Source organism: Vanessa atalanta, chromosome 21 (genome assembly GCF_905147765.1).
Source record: "Vanessa atalanta chromosome 21, ilVanAtal1.2, whole genome shotgun sequence".
NCBI lineage: Eukaryota > Metazoa > Arthropoda > Insecta > Lepidoptera > Nymphalidae > Vanessa > Vanessa atalanta.
The window spans coordinates 2,381,823-2,399,037 of record NC_061891.1 but is presented as its reverse complement, the minus strand read 5'-3'; the positions used below and the strand labels follow the sequence as shown (position 1 = coordinate 2,399,037).

At 30.7% G+C, this 17,215-nt stretch overlaps 1 protein-coding gene across 5 annotated transcripts in view; it reads left to right on the top strand.

Moving 5' to 3' along the window:
• LOC125072271 (brain tumor protein) overlaps positions 1-17,215 on the top strand; it is a 135,287-nt gene that overhangs the window by 81,829 nt on the left and 36,243 nt on the right. Inside the window, exon 5 of one of the 5 annotated variants that reach the window (XM_047682823.1) lies at positions 13,870-13,921. The exons of the other annotated variants lie outside the window; for them this stretch is intronic. The gene's annotated coding sequence lies outside the window, so the exon portion shown is untranslated. The remainder of the gene's footprint in view (positions 1-13,869; positions 13,922-17,215) is intronic. 5 annotated transcript variants of the gene reach the window in all.

The following is a 17,215-nucleotide window of genomic DNA, read 5'->3' as shown; positions in this document are numbered from 1 at the left end:
TAATACAATAAACCAATCTATCTCGGAACAAAGGTATAACAATAATCATTACATTAAACACCCCTACACATTAAACACCCTACAGACGCACACACGTAAACAATGAACCATTGTATACGGTGTACACATGTGTGCAACAGCCGGGAACGGCAGCTGCAGGACTTGAATTCTGACTATGGTTCCCAAACTTTTATTATTAACTACCGCCCCGACACGGTGCCGTTTAAAGATTATTTAAACGTATATGTATAATGAAGCTATATATTAAATACACATATAATTATATTGTTTCATAAGTTTGAAACACTTCAAAATGTATTCTTAATAATTTTATTTGATTTTCAATGGTTTCATGTTGAATTTGTAGCAGTTTTATGTAATTCGTTTTGGCAAAATTTAAAGGTTATACGAGTTCAATGTGTTGCGAATTTGAACTCATGCGGTGCAAATTCTCTTTTTTATAATTTTTTAAATCAAAAATTAAACTGGTAAACGAAATGACGTAACTTAATATCAATTTGTGAGCGAATTTTAATACACTGTGTTATAAAATTTGGGTACAACGAACGGAGCTGGATCGCCTTGAAAACTCGAATGTGAAAATCATTGGGAAAAAAAGCTATAACTGACGCTTTTATTTCATTACGATGACATCATAACCACGTGATCGAGGCAAATAATTGGATATTTATTTTAAATATTTGTTGAAATATAATATTTAAATAAATGGAACGAGTAATGCATTTTGAGAAGCGCACCTTTTCGAACCGATAATATTTAGGGTCCTTTTTTGTAGTAGGCATCTCGGTCTGAACGTATGGGTGCCTTTGCCTGCAGTTGAATTTTTTTCCGAAAACTTGACCCCCTCGTCAGTTATGATTCGACCGTTGACGCGAACGGTTGTTCTCGCGTGCTCGTTTTAATCTAGTCATTGTGTCCAAATTTTTTATTGTATTATAACTCGGTAGTGGTTTCTAAAATAGTTTTAAGTACATTTAGTTTTAAATATATAGAAGTGTGTTTAAAAATTTTTAGGCAATCAGAAGACTGATTTTAATGAACGGATTTGGTTTACTTTGGTAAGTTTGTATTATTTGTGTCGTACTTTGTTGCATTATTTTATAATATATACCTATAAATTAAATGTATGTAAATATAATATATGATATGTCTAGAATTATTTTTAAAAATCATTACTTCAAAAAGTCGAAGGCAAACAGGTTTCTTTGACAAAATAAATTTAGATCAAGTTTACAAGTTCACCTTAAGTTGATTAACCTTAGTCGTTTGCCCTTGACTATACTTCGTTAGTTTCTTGCTTTTACGATTTAGTTACAAGATATAATATTTTTTGTCAATTTAAAAAAATAAATAATTAATTACAATTTTACAAAATTGTTTATCATCATATCAATATTTCTTAATCGTTAACTAAATTTGTTTTTTTTTATATATACAAAAAAGACTTTGGATTCTTTTTTATATTTAATAATAATGTGGGAAAAATTCTTGGACCTATATGACAGTTAATTATCGATACATATATTTAATACGTTAAAAGTTTTCAAATTTGTTTAGGAAATCGTGCTTTGTTTAAAATTGATTTTAATTCTTTGTACCCGCTTTTAATCAAATCCGTATGGTTTATTCGCGTACTAAAAATCTTGTTCTTCTGTTCGATGCTCTTAAAGAAACCTTTCAGAGAAATTGCTTTCCCATTTGAAAGCTTATGTTGTTATTTTTCCGCTAGTTAAATAACGGCCGTGTAACCTTTTGTTCGGGGATTTTTCCTGTATAGTCTCAACAATTATTTAATTTAAGGAGAATAAGAATAATGTTTGAGTATCTGTGTTTAAATAACGAAACATATTTGAATTTAGAATAATAATGAGACAACAAATCCGTATTTAAATTTAGTTTTTAAGAGATTTCGAACCAAAGATTTACACTCAATAACTTACTTCTAAATGTTATAAATATTATTTTTTTCATTGTTATAAATATATTTTATATTATAATTATATAACTGAACACTGACTAATTTGATTACTAACTGTTTCCTGGAATTTATTGTTTACAAATTCTTTACTACGCAGTGATTCCAAGAATATTGTATATTGTGATGTTACCGTGTTAAATAATTTCCTACTAAGAAGTTTGACTATTCTACGCATGTTTAAGTTTTAAATGCTTATCAAAATATATTTTATATATTTTTATATAATCTTAATAAATTTAAATGTTTGTTTTTTTATGTTACTAAAGCATTCGTCCAATTGTAATGAAACTTAGGTGAGTTTTTCTGCGTACGCCTGCAAAGGTTTCATGGCAAAAGGATGGAAGAAGATATCATTTGTTTGTCCTTCAATTTAAATGGTATTTGGTCGAACGGTGTTGGGCCGAGTAGCTTGTCTTTTATAAATCTCTCTTTTAATCTTACATTTAAAATGATAAAGCGTTTAATGTGAATTCAATTTTGGCTTAATATTCGTCAAATAAATTTGGAAATGATCAGAAACAATTTCCCATCGGTTATATGAAATAGGGAATTATGCAAGTTCTCTCTTGATTGCTCGAATAGTTATTAAGAGCTAGTGTACTTCGTGATTCGTTTATATTATTTGAGCGGAGCGTTAAACTGAGCGATTTAACCGAATCAAAATAATATGAAAGTTAACACAAGTGTTTTATCATAAACTAATCTAATATTTATGTTATTATTATAATTATTAATAAACATATTATATTAAAATTAATTAATCACTATGCAATATTCAAGTAATATAACCGCTGTGGTTATCTATGGAGTGATGTTTTATAAAGTTACGTTTTTAATAACGATTTTTCAATTAATACGTAATACTTCAAAGCTAATATTATTTATCGCCTATAATAGTTGTTCGAGTTAAAACAAAGGTGTGCTGTCGCTTTGCAACGTAGCTCGCTTTCCGCTCCGCCCGTTACCGTATGTGCCCTTAACGTAGAAGCATTTGAGATTTGGTATTCAGATTTCAGTTAGTCGTTAGCTTCGATTTGATTTACGGCTATGACGAATGGCACCACTTCCTTGTTGTGTTAACCGTACTATCGGATGGTACTTATGGGCACGTGATAAACAGAATATGTTATCTCTGAGTCTGAACCTACCTTCTTAGTAAATTGATAAGCGAATCTTAATGAGTTTCCTAGTATGTGTTCCAGAAGAAATATCAGAGTTTATATTTATATAAACTCCTCACGAATTTGTAAGTGAGATTCTATATGCCTTATGACTATAAAAATTTCAAGGTTATTAGCGTTTTTATAAATAACCGTCTTCAACTTCATGGGTAGAAGGACAAAATAAAAAATAAAAAAGTTGTCTTCTTTTTCGGGCTAGGTTCCTTCACAAGCATACACAGAGTAACTTAGCAATATATCCAACTATGTTTCATAAACATTCTATATACTTTTTGGGAACACACAAACATAAACGTTGATAATTATTATTTTTTGATCCGCTGAAGATATTATTTTTCATGTCAGTGAATTATACCCCTCATGTTATATTCCCACGACAACCCGAAACACCTAAAGTATATTTAATATATACAATTTCTTTGTTCAAGCGCCAACAAATATTGCTGCGCTAATGAACCCTTCTTTGTCTTAACATCGATGAATATTTCGTTAGCACAAAACAAAACTCGGTATTTCGTAGAAGTATTCTACCTGTTAGTGTAAACACTTCGCTGGATTTCTTTTGTATCTTATGTTGTAACAATCGGCCTGCCAGGTACTAAAGGATATTAAGAAAGGTTAGTTTCGGAATATTATATCTGTAATACTGTTATTTTCCTTCGGTTTTGTACTATTCTACATTAGAACATTTTTTTCGAATGTAACAGCTATTACCAAGTTACTACCACAACTGACTTATTTCTTGGCTAGCATGTATTTTTGGTATGAAATATTATTTTGTTTTAATTTTGATATTTTTGGAGTTATTGTAAACTTTAGCATTTTTGAATCTATAATATTTAAACTGTTGATAACTTTAATTTAGTGCATTGTAGGTTGGTTGCATGTTTGTGATAATTTAAATGTATTTTAATAATTAAAACTTCTAACGGTCTAATAATTTTTTTAATTATATAAATTATTATTTACTCTATGGAGAAATATATAAAATCATTAATTCATCTATACACAAACAAATATATTGACGTACAAATTTTTTAAGCCATTTCGATATAAAACGTTGATTTATGACTTGATTAGACATGATTTACAAATCACACTAGTCCCACATTAATTATCTATCAAACTTTAATTCTATGAGAACAATTTCGACGTAACTTTGTCAAACTCAACGAGATCTAAGTTGATACATTTTTAATAAACCGGATATTTATATTTAAGAATTTATGTATCACGGACTCCATAATCAACCCCAAGAGGAGCGATGTAAACGCTCAAGATGAAAAAAGACAGTCATTACTCATCGCTGGATGCCTCAAAGACTTGCCACTCGCGATTAATCAAATTAATTACTTTCATTTCTTCGTGTAAGAGCTTGTCTTTTGTTATTAAGTCAAAAACGACGAGCGATTTTTGACATACCTTCTTCTGTGGTCTACGTAATTACGTGTGATGTATGTTTGCTTGAATTTCATTTATAAGGCTTAATTCCATCACGTTCGAAAATTTGGACGGATATTAATCAAATGTATCGTAGAACATCAATTATGTGCTGGAATAAAACAGATACTTCTGTATTTGCACGGATAACAGTGTCGTATTATTTTTATTTATTAAATTGCGTTCACTGGTTTTTAATTTAAGTTTAATACGGTCAAGTTAAAGAGCCAACTTGTTGCATGTGTGCGTCGACTCTCGTATCTTATACCACGACCTATGAAAGGCTACACTCTACCGTCGCAGATATGTCATCTTGACACTTGTATTGCTTTCTGATGTGTCAATCGTTATAGCGGTGGAATAATGCAATTACGTTCGCTAAATCCGCTTACTTGCAGATTGAGTGGTTTATTTTTTAATATCGAATTGGTCAAACCTTGAGGATAAAGAATTGAACACTCTACCTTCGTATATTTTTGGCATAACGAAAGGTCTCTTTCTCGCCTTATATTCCCCCAGTCTGTGTGAAAGTGACAAGAATAGTCTAACTCAAATAGTTATAACGAATTTATTCACGACATAAAATGTAACCTAAACCATTATTCATCTTCATAATTGTCTTAAAACGATTGTCTTGGTATAAGATTCAAAGTTTTATTATATTGGTCTTAGGTGGCTGAGGGGACGGCGGGAGGACAAAGTTTGCTAACCCACATTGAAAGCGTGGGCCCAAGCCAGTAGATAAATGAATTATATCTACGAATTAGTCGAACACAGGACAGATCGAAAGTTTTACTAGTGACTGAATGATATTCAAATGTTTGTCAATATAACTTAAATAAATAAGACAATATAAAATTTACTTTTGTCACGTCCCTAGTCTTAGTTAAAAGCGGGTGAATTTGCGAAGCGCATCCTAGTAATATTACGTACTAAAACCTTTTCTGAAAAGCGCTTCATACTCTGCTAATAGTTTAAGCACTTTTTCAATTAGACGTTACAAAATTGACTCATTTATTTTGTTTTAATTACACTAGGTATGCTCTCAAACGTTCGTAATTTTAACGTTGTAACTTATGACGAATAAAATATTTACAGGGCGCAACGAATCTATTTTATATTCAAGCTATGCATAAATATTAACGTACATAAAGAAGTGTTATAAATTACGTATTTTTATAACACCTCAAATATACTAGACAAGTTTCTTTTGATTTGCATAATACTATTAAATAGATAACATTTCTAAGTACCCCCAAAGAATCTCCTCGCCTATTATTCTCAACCCCAAGACTGAGAAAGTACACCCTTATAATTTTCACACGGTAAGGTGGTTCGCCGTACAATGGATCGTATCAAAGAGGTTTTTTTTTTAATAGCTTAACGGTTATTCGTTGTTCACGTCTTTTTCGGTTTTTAAACATTTACAAAGATCTCTATTTGAATTTATACGTTTGTTAAAAAAGGGCAAAATACATTGCGGGGTTTATGAATAGTAATTTTAGAGACGTGTATTAAAATATCGCATTATGTAACTGATGAAAGTTACTAATCTTTCGAATGACCTTTCAAAACTATCTCTAAACCGATAAACTTGTATTGAAGTAGTGAATATTTAAAATCAATGCAATATAATTATTTACTTGTTACCAAAAAATGAAATGTTATATAATTAGTTAAAAAAAAAATGTGATTAAACTTTAATATTTTTTTATCAAATACCAATTACGTTAAGATCTTTCGGTTTTTGGTTTGTTTATATTTCCATTGTTCATTTTATTATAATACTGACTGTACTTGCATTGAAAAGAGTTTTACACAGATTGTGATTGTTTTTTTATAAATTGTGATACACTAAGCATGTACAAATAAATAAAAAAATGATTGTATTTTATTACACTAGAAACACATTTAACGTCACGATAAAAGGGATCGAGTAACTGTTTCAAGGCTACCGAAAAGAGGTTTTTCCGCCATTAGAGAAACGATAACTGTTTCTATATTAAATTTACGTGTTAAAAGGCTGTTAAATTATGTTGACAAAGAATTCAGAGGGTAGGTAAATTATATAGTACTAACTATTGCCCGCGACTTGTCGGCTTACTTTTTGGTAAAAAAATACAAATGGCACTGTTTTAAAATGCGCCGGTTTATAACTTACAAAAATGGAAACACATATAGGACAACTAAAGAGTTATTAATATATAAACTCATTTATAGCTATACCTATATATACAATAGATAGAGATTTGTAACCAATCGTTAAAGAAAATAAAATCCTTACTCCTCAGGCTTCACACTTGCACCAATTTCGGTTCAGTGGTGTATCCGTGAAAGCATAACAGACGTAGTTATTTTCGCATTTATAATATTAATACTGACTTCCATGCTTTAAGAAAATAAACTTACATATAATTTAGTCTATAATTGGTTAATTGTACTACAGAATGCCAAAATACATGAACAAGAACTAATTAAATAGCATAATGTGAACTTACAAGGTACATAGGTTACAATTTCGACGAAGCCCTTTAACGGAGATTAAAAGGCTCTCATTGATGTTATAGGACGCCATTTATTACCTTAATTACGTTGTTTATTTCATAAGTACACGCAACGCCATCTAGCGAAGGTTAGGTTAGTTAGTTTCTTAATTCCTAATTTATTTGCTGAAGACTTAGCGTAAAGATAAAAATAAGAAAGATATTCGAAAATCAACATTACCAAAGCTTATCACAAATAATTTTCGATACGATATTTATATTCTTTTTTAAATTTAATAAATGTAATTTCCATCTCTTTATTTTATACACTTTGTGGAATAAAATTCGTATCCCAAAATTAAACCTTAAAGAGCGTGTTATTGTCTTTAAAAATCTTCTAAGTTATTTAAATATTCATCTAAATGGCGAAGTGTTGAAGATAAATTGCCACTTACGTAACCTCCCTCTCTGCTTCTACTTATTAAGGCTTAAGCGCAGTCGAAATTTAGATAGTCGATGTAATCAGAGCGACAAAGTCGCAAATGAGTCTGTCGAGTCCGGATTAGGTACTTTAAGAAACAGGGCTGTCACCTGCGTGAAATTAAGGTTAGTAGAATTCGCGACGCAGAAAGACGCTCTTTGAAGATATATCACTTCGAGATTGGTAACTAAACATAATGAGGTTTAAGATCTTAAGATCATTGCTGTGTCGGGAAATGTATACAACTCTTTGCGTATCAGTGTGATGTAAACATAAAATACACTACTTGCGTAAACGGACCAAATTGTATAATCAAAATAAAAATTGATGTTCGTCGGTCTAGTTACTGATCTATAATATATATTCTAACTTTTCGAAATAATTGACTATGTTGATAGAACGTAACATGTAGTGTATGTAATGTATAAAATTAACGTTAAGAACCGGCGATGGTTTTACATTATGTTTAATCCTAAAATATGGTAAGAGTACTTGTACGATCTACTTGAATAAATAATATTTTAATTTCACCAGATCACATAAATTTAATTTTTGTCCAATTAAAACATCTCAATACTCACCACCAAATGTAAGTTATCTTTTAAACACGAAAACTTTCAAATATGATTATTGAGAAGGTTTTTGACAATTCAATTTAAAGAGTTAAATAACATTCTACAAATGTTTTCAATTTTCGTTTGATATATTTCCGAAATGTATTTGTCTTATAGTATAACAACTTAAATTGTTTTAACGAACTACTAAAAGTGCTAAATACTCGTTATAAATTCCTGAAATCTTCGTTGTATTGTTACGTCGTCAAAAACAACTCCTAAATAAATTTTGTACAGTTTGATTGCTTTTGTTGTACGAGGTAACTGAATTGATAAAGTTGCTAAGTGTATTATAAGTTTCGGGACTCTGAAAATGTAAGTAGTAAAAGAATTATACAAAATATGTTATCAAAGTCTCGTAAAGATTGAACTTTATAAGGTGACTTTTATCAGATTCGCGATGAAAAAAATATAAGGTTTCTATTAAATAATCAGCTGGTATTGTAAGAAAATAATACATTGTAAACCAGGTTATTTCTTAATTAAATTTATATATGACAAGGACATATACAGATTAAATAATTCCAAATACAAAATTGCTGTCCATTAAAAATGCTATAAAAATGTCGTTTCAAATGATAATGAACATTTTAATTCTACCGTAATAAAACAAATTACCAAGTCGATTGTAACATTATTTTTGGACAAACCTGAATCACGCGTGCCCCGCGTTACAGATGAAAGATAACATGAAGGCTAATATTTAAATCATGCTCTGTAAACCGCCGGCGACTTCCTGCCATTGGCCAATACACTTGAGCTTTTAAGTGGCGCCACTGTCTTTACATTTTGTACTATAAATTTAGTTCCAATTCACGACGCGTTTCACTTTTAGTTGGTCGGGTGTCAAAGCGATTGCGGAGTTCATTAATTTCTTTTTTTATAGGAAGGGGTGGTGTTTATTTAACTGTTGTATAAGGACAGTTATTTATATCTCAAAATAAATAGAAAATATAAAACGTGAAATCACATAACGAAGTCTTTATTTTATGGAAACGCTGAATTCTGTCGTGATGTAAGATTTTTATTTCTTTCGAGCCGTGTATTGTTCAACGCGATATAAGTAACTTATATCTGTTATATAAAAACAGCTATTTTGTTATGAAGAAAAAAAAGAAATTAAAAGCTATTTGATGATTTTTTTGATTAATGACAAAGTGAAGGTTGGTACCCATGTGTGGAGCGATTTTCAAACCCATTGGGTGTTACAGTGAGCTCCATTAAGCATTACATTTAATTCTCTGGTTCCGGTTCATATTTCCTTTGGTTCAAGTTTAACGCTTCAATAAAAGTCGGTTAGTTTAAATGAATTATGATTCCTTTAGTTTTTAATTTTTTTTTTTTTGGAATTCAGAATTTGTTTATATTTATCGTTTACGACATTTTTTTCGATTCACTGATTTTGGTATCATTCCTATTTTGAAATAATAAATATAAAAGTATCTTTTGACCTTATCTTTCAGTAAAGTGAACGTAAATTGAAAACATATCAACTTCTTCCAACTCGGTAGGTACTAAGCAGATTGGTGGTGTTTCGCCGCGAAATGCCTTTTATCTTCACCATATATTTTACTTAAACCAGTTTTATGCGAACGTGACTCGAACTTAGCAACTTTGAGGAATATAATAAAATTCGAATCAAGTTTCTCTTATAGAAGTTGGTTTACATCAACGAAGTTTGAAACAAAGCCGCAAATCCGCCAAAATGTACCTCAGCCGAGCCTCGGAACCGTATGTGTTATAAAATTATCGCAATACTCGGCGAAGTTTTAATCAGGTAGTTTATTAATTCATTATTAACCTCATAAGATATCCGATAATACTTCAATGTATCTGTGGAGTTTATTTAAAACTATCATTTTTTTTGAATATTCTGTATTAAATAATACGAGAGCAATTGTTTTCTATTTAAAGTTTTTCAATCTTGAAAAATTTTCTATCAAAATTTTGTTCACAAATATTATTTCTTCAAATGTCAATTTTCTTTCTATTCAAAATATAAAAAAAAAAACAATCATCCGAGATTAAGTAAATAAATTTTGTTATTTTTTAATATCTGCGATCCACGTTACGTTCGTAGATAAATAACAAATTTTTTTCGTCTTGCCTCACAATAACATAGATAACTATTATAATTCTGTAACTATGGACAATAATTGACATTAAATTGAACGCATCTGTGACAAATTAGAAGAGTCCGTCTACATTAGTACTAGTCATTTGAAATTAGTTACGTTTACCACATCAAACCCCCGTAACGAGTTCTGCAATTCCTTAATTCAAATCGAATAACTATTATTCGATTTGAATTGAAAAATATTCTGAATGATTTATATATCTGTAAAAATATCCCAGAAACCAAACATTCAATGACGCAAAGACAAATCGAAATTACCGAGAATATATTTCGAACGTGGAATGAAAAAAGAAACAAATCCTTTCCATTTCAATTTATAATAAGTGTCGGTCACTTTATCAAACTAGTCATATCTTTAATTGAAAATTTAACTCTTAATAAAATACATTACAGCTGTAACCTAAATAATTGATAAACAACACAGGGCGAATCTATAAATAGAGCTGTTGATTCAGCAACAAGTGCAGACCAATTGTTTACCACCCGCGGACCGACGCAAAGCCGCGCCTTAAACCAAACAATCTCTGAAAAATAGTACCAAAAAAAAGATCATAAACACTAACCGAAGTAAGGTTGCCATTGAGACTTTTATTGCGATAATAGAACCATTTGTTTATTGATATAAAACTTAGGATACGATAATATCTGAAGCTTCATCCAATTTTATTGCAATAAAATTTAATAATAGCTATTTCTAACTTGCTAGTTCATCATCACTGAATGACTTAAAATTGGTACCTTCGATTGTCTGCGCAAACATAGTCAATACAAAAAAAAAAAAAACAAAAATAATCTTCAAGAAATAATGGCAGAATTACCTGTCCTATAATTTCCCTTTCAATTGAGACCTATAACGCAGGTGCCATGTCGAATGAAGCGAAATCTAATAAAAAGCCGTACTGGTACATTGAATTTAAATACTCCATTACGTTTTGTTTTTTTACTACCTATTTACATGAGACAAGATCGTGTACATTCATTCGATCACGCTCTGAACCGCTTTTTATGTTGTTTAGTTTATTTTCTTTCATTAGTCGTTTTATTGAATCTTATTGACTTATCAGTTTTAATATTAGTAATATCCTTTTATATTTACTAGTTGAATAAGTTATTATTATCAACTAATGTCCAATGTATTTTTTAAATATATATAACGTCAACTGAAATACAATTTAAATCAAAGTTATGTTAGTAAATGTTACTAAATTCACTTTCTGAATTGAGATTTTAACGTAAATTCCCATTTAATACAAATGTAGGTCGCAATATATGGCAACAGGTGTATGAAGTCACGTAAGTTTGTCCACCCATTTCCTTTAGTGCTACTGTTTTAACTACTCCGACCGCTTCTTGTTTCCTTTTTACTCTTGTTTGTCTAAACGGTACAACGTGCTCTAAAATTGTACTTTAAAAACGTCGGGTCTTACTGTTTTAACTTTAAAGCGAATCTTTCTTTGAGATGCTCCTTTATCCGTTGCTCTTTGATGTCTTGTTAGTTCTTTATTATTGCATAGTGTATGCTGTAGTGTATCGAAGAAGGTTCTATTTTCTTTCATCAATAAGATACGAGTATTTTCTAGTTCGTTTTTTTTTCAATGTCCATATAACTTTTAGTATAACCTTTTCCAGTTGATGAAGTAGTAAAGAAAAACAAACCTTAGAGTTATATATTTTAAAGTCATTTTTAATAGCTCAGTTGCATTATTCCGTACGGATAGTCCTTGATAATGCATCTTTACTAATCATAACTGCTTTAATTTTACCTCCAAAGTTCAGATAACTGAACTGACATACAAATCACCGTTCGTGAATCCATAATGAATATCATTAATTTTGATCTCGAGCAATGATATCGAAGCTGTTTATTTCGCTTTACTCCTCTTGTTGGAATAGACTGTAGTTGTATCTAAAAATTCTTATTCGAATCTTCTCGAATCTTCTCGAATCTTAAAAATTCGATTGAAAACGTTATTCTTTTTGACTATTCTGTAACAAGAAACTCCTAACTCACCGCAGAAGACGAGCTTGTCAGAATGTAATATGCGACATTGACTAATAATTATAAAAGTAAGTAAGTCGGTTGTCAATATTTTATGAGTGAGGTACGAGGTCATTTCTTATAGAATCGCTCCGTTGGTCAAATTTGTAACCTTGTTAATAACGAGGACAAATAAACATTAAAAATATTTATTGTATTTGTCACATAGTTTTCTTCAATTCGCGTTGAAACCTTTTTTGTGACGAGGAATACCCTAGAGGATACAAATTGCGTTTTACAAGTTTCCTACAAAAGGCCTCTAAATTCAAGTCGGATTTTATTTCCAGCTGTCGGCGACAGTCGGTCAATTTGTTTGCGCCATTCCGCCTTGTTTCCTGTTCAATAACCTCGCAATGAAATGTTTCTTGTATTATTTAACGAATAAATCGCAATTCGTCTATCCATCTTGTGAATGATAGGAGACATGGTTTTTGATCTTTTACAAAATTTGACTCTACTGATTCATATAAAGAATATTTCTGTTCAAAATCTCAATGAAAATATTATTGAACAAATTTTTCGGCTCAATTCCTTGAAAGGCGGTAAATAATCGAAATCGTGGAAATGGTGATGCTCGATAATCGGCAAACAATCGTAAGATCGCAATATCGCATCCCTAAGCCTTGAACCAATTCTTTATCGTTTCTCTTTTGGGAATATCCGATACATTCTCAATGCTCAAACTGTTTGTAGACGGAAACAAAGCGTCAACATTCCCGATAGAATGCTTATGCTGTTGGTAAATTGGAGACATTTATCTGGTATATATGTTTTAAAAGATTAAGCCGTATCGTTTACTAATTTTAAGCTCAGTGTGTACTGAAACATTTTACGTTTCGTAAGAGATAAGATTTTTTTTCCGTCTATTGGCGTTTCTTTTACGTTTTCTTCTAAGTGTAAAGAAATAGACGGATGCTTTTGGCTCGACGCCAGAGGCTTGCAATACGCCCCACTATTTAGTGCCAATTTCCACGAATCCCAACTTCAGAAAACTTTTTAACTGTAATAATGCTAAAGTACCGAGCAACACACCTTGGCTTAATACAGTGTGTATTAACTCTTAAAAGCTGAAATATTCATAAGTGAAAAATGAGACTTAGACACGTAATATTCCAAAAAAAAAACATATATATTATTATTTACCACCCATGTAATAATAGTTAATTAAATAATTTATTTCATACAATTTGCATAATATATTTTATGTATAAAAAAAAATCTAAATTGAGCAAACTTTTTAATTACTTAGTGGCTTTGAATTCAATCTTTGTCTCCGTGTTTAGCTGTGTATTATACTAATAATTCGTTTTATTTATTATTTATATATTAATATTATTAATTTATTAAATATTGTATAGTAAAGTTTATTCAATACTTGATTACATCTAACCAAGATATTTTCCATTTAACATAAACAAAGACTGTAACTTCTATGCTTCTGTCGATATACATAAAAAAATAATGTGTCCATTTACAATTGTTTCAATTTTTTCCAGGTAAGTAGCTGATCTGCAAGCAAGAATTATTATTAACTTCGAAGACATGACGGTAATTGAAATGAAATTTTTGCTTTATTTTATTTAATTACCTTTCGAAACAAATCCAAACACTCGAACATTAACTTTGAAAGACCGTCAGTATCAAAATTTGTATACGAATGTAGGATGATTAAGAAACGAAATTAAATACAAGGAAATACCTTTTTCTGACTCAATAGTGAAGATTGTTTCATGTGAAATTACGAAGTTCGAAGTATCCAATATTCAATATGTTAAAGACAGATTAAGTAGGTAGAAAGGTTCCAAATCCTCTGTCTCGTGGATATTGTGGTACAACTTAAAGACTTAAGGCCTCCTTACGGCCTCCGCTCTTTTGGGACTTGTCAGTTTTGGGAAACAATTTGATCTTCAATAAGACGAGAATAGATTCGTTTATTTGTTAAATAGTTTTTAATCTATTACGATTTAAAAGATATCTTAATATGACTTATATATCAAGTAACCCAACGTGTAGGCTTACTTCTTTATAAATTTCTAGTATTTAATTTTAAAAGAGAGCATTAAATTATGAAGAGGAAAGTGTTTAATCTACTATTATTTCTTATTATCCAAGAGATATCTCCTATCTTGTGTCAAACCCCATTATATGTGGAGGCAGTGAATTAATGTTCTCGCCGATAATGCGACGTTGAATCTTTTTATCCCTTATATTCAGCCTATAGGTAGTTTATAGCAAAGTTAGCTATGTTGGATATCTACTTTATATAATAGATATATATCTATCTTTCTATAACAGCCTGTAGTTATACCGCTGCTGAGGTAAATCCTTTCTTTGAAGAGGTTGGAGCGTATTCCACTACGCAACTCCAATCCGGTTTGGTGGATACACATGTAGCTGATTTTCATTTAAATTGGACACATGCAGATTCCTCACAATGCTTTCCTTCACCGCCGAATATGAGAAGAATAAATTTTAAGTCATTTTCCTGGGTTTGAACCCGCAAGCGTCGGATAAGGTGCACGGATTTTAACCCCTAGGCCACCGGCTCACTTGCATTACGTAATATGTATCAGAACGAAAAACCTTTAAAATCAATGGAATGTATTTTTGTTTTAACTGTTCGAAATGTCACTGTTCCATCGGCTGCATAAAAGCATAAAAGGCTCTACGATTCATTATTGGAATTCGAATTTTGAAATATGTAGATAGAGAAAAAGCCTTCTATTGCGATGACTCTCTTATGTTTTTAATATGAAAAATAATGCACAAACTATAAGATTTCAAATTTGTTTTTCTTAGGTTGAAGGCCATTAATCGTATATATATATTATATATATGAATGAACATCCAGGCAGGCGGGATAACATACATATATAATTGTATTTAACTAACGTATTTTTAGATGTTGAAAAAGAGTAACTACTTAGTTTCTTGCCGGTTCTTCTCAGTGGAATCTACATTCCGAACCGGTGGTAGCTTTACTTTAAATAGTTTGTTAAATGACGATTCAAAATTGCTTGTAAAAGCCTACTTGTATAAAGTATATTTTTATTTGATTTGATTTGCTTGATATGATTTCATTTAATTTGAATTGATTTGATTATAATATACATTATAGCAAGCTACCACACACGCCGACGATACTATGATACATATTTCGTCTTAATTTCATTGAAAGATAGCTTTAAAGTTAACACGCGTCTTGCAATAAAGGTATTGTCATTTCAATATACTTTAATATGAGTTCAATAAGTCTCGCTATACCATAATAAATATTAATATGCTATAATATTAATGACGGTATAAGTTGCTGACGTCATAAAAAATCATAGCTTTGTGTGCGATAAATTTATATAGAAAATATGTCGTAATATAAAATATATTAGCTAGGTGTGTGACGGCCTTTATACTTAAGACTAACAAAACAAAATACGATTTTCGAATATTGTTATCGTATAATTCGTTTTATACAAATGTTATTATTCATTTGTATTCAATCTGGCAGCACTGGGTATTCTGTTTATGATGCATTTCCCGTATTAGTTCGTTACAAACTCCCTTGCAAAGGCGATCCGTCTCCAAATCCATATTCAGGAAGAAATTACGTAATCAAAGCACGCTTACAGAACTTACTCTAAATGTTAAACCTTGTGACATTGTAATAGAGACTATTTTCGTATGATTAGGTTTAAGATGAGATTGCACAGTTGACTAGGAGTTCAGTAGTCCTCGGGGAGGCGCGTGACCCGATGCTTACGATTACGAACATGTAAATGTAATGAAAATAAAATGTTTTGCGCATCTGTTTATGTAACGTGGGTGGCAATGTTGCCAAATGTTATTATTTAAAGAACAAGTCTCCTTGGGAATTAGTTTAAAACACCAACTTCAACCCATACATAGAAATTACCTAATTTAACATTATTTTATTCACAAAATTTAATAGTAAATGATATTGCTATTAAATTTTGAGGAAAGGGGGGGGGGATATGGGTTTCGCCGATGTCCAGGACTCCTAATGCGCCTTAGTATACCGGAATAACCATCGGTAACCCTGTCCCTCTTTAGTGGGCGCCACGGGGTCGCTTTCGTGTTCTACCGAGACATATTGGTATTACCTAACTACAAACTACTTTAAAAACCAATCAAAAAATGTTATTAAAAGATGTGTATTAGTAATTCCTTAAATGACATATAATATCGTTATAAAATTACATTAACTATATAAACACACGCATATAAACATTTTAAGCGTTAAAATATCACATTCGACGCGTGTAATAATTTTCATATTAATAATTAATATCTAAAATCATTAACTAAATTATAAACTGGGTTTATCATTTGGAATACGTAGTTCATGTTTAATGATATGTCACGCTACGTAACTCCGAATATGATTAATAAAATAATGTTTAATTATCCAATGTACATAATACTGTACTTATTAGAACTAATTAATGATAAATTTAAATTCTATATAAACGGCTAAGTTCTTAATGAAAATTTATATAATCATGAGTGTTAATTATTACGATAATATTATTAGATTGATAACAATTTAAATTAATTTTGTTGGATCTAATGATATTTTATAAACATCACATCTAAGTAGAAATTTCGTTTAGATAATGCTTACTGGCAACATTATATTTGGATACAGTGTTGCCATCACGGCGACATGTGGCGACCTCTGAATTAAAAATACAACAATAGCGATCGTACAATAATCTCTTGCCCATAAGTAAATGCACCCAACAGATCTACGGACGCAATATTCATTTGCGTGGCTTTGTCCTCTGTCTGGCACGTGTCATACGAATTTGCTTTGCAATTGTGAAG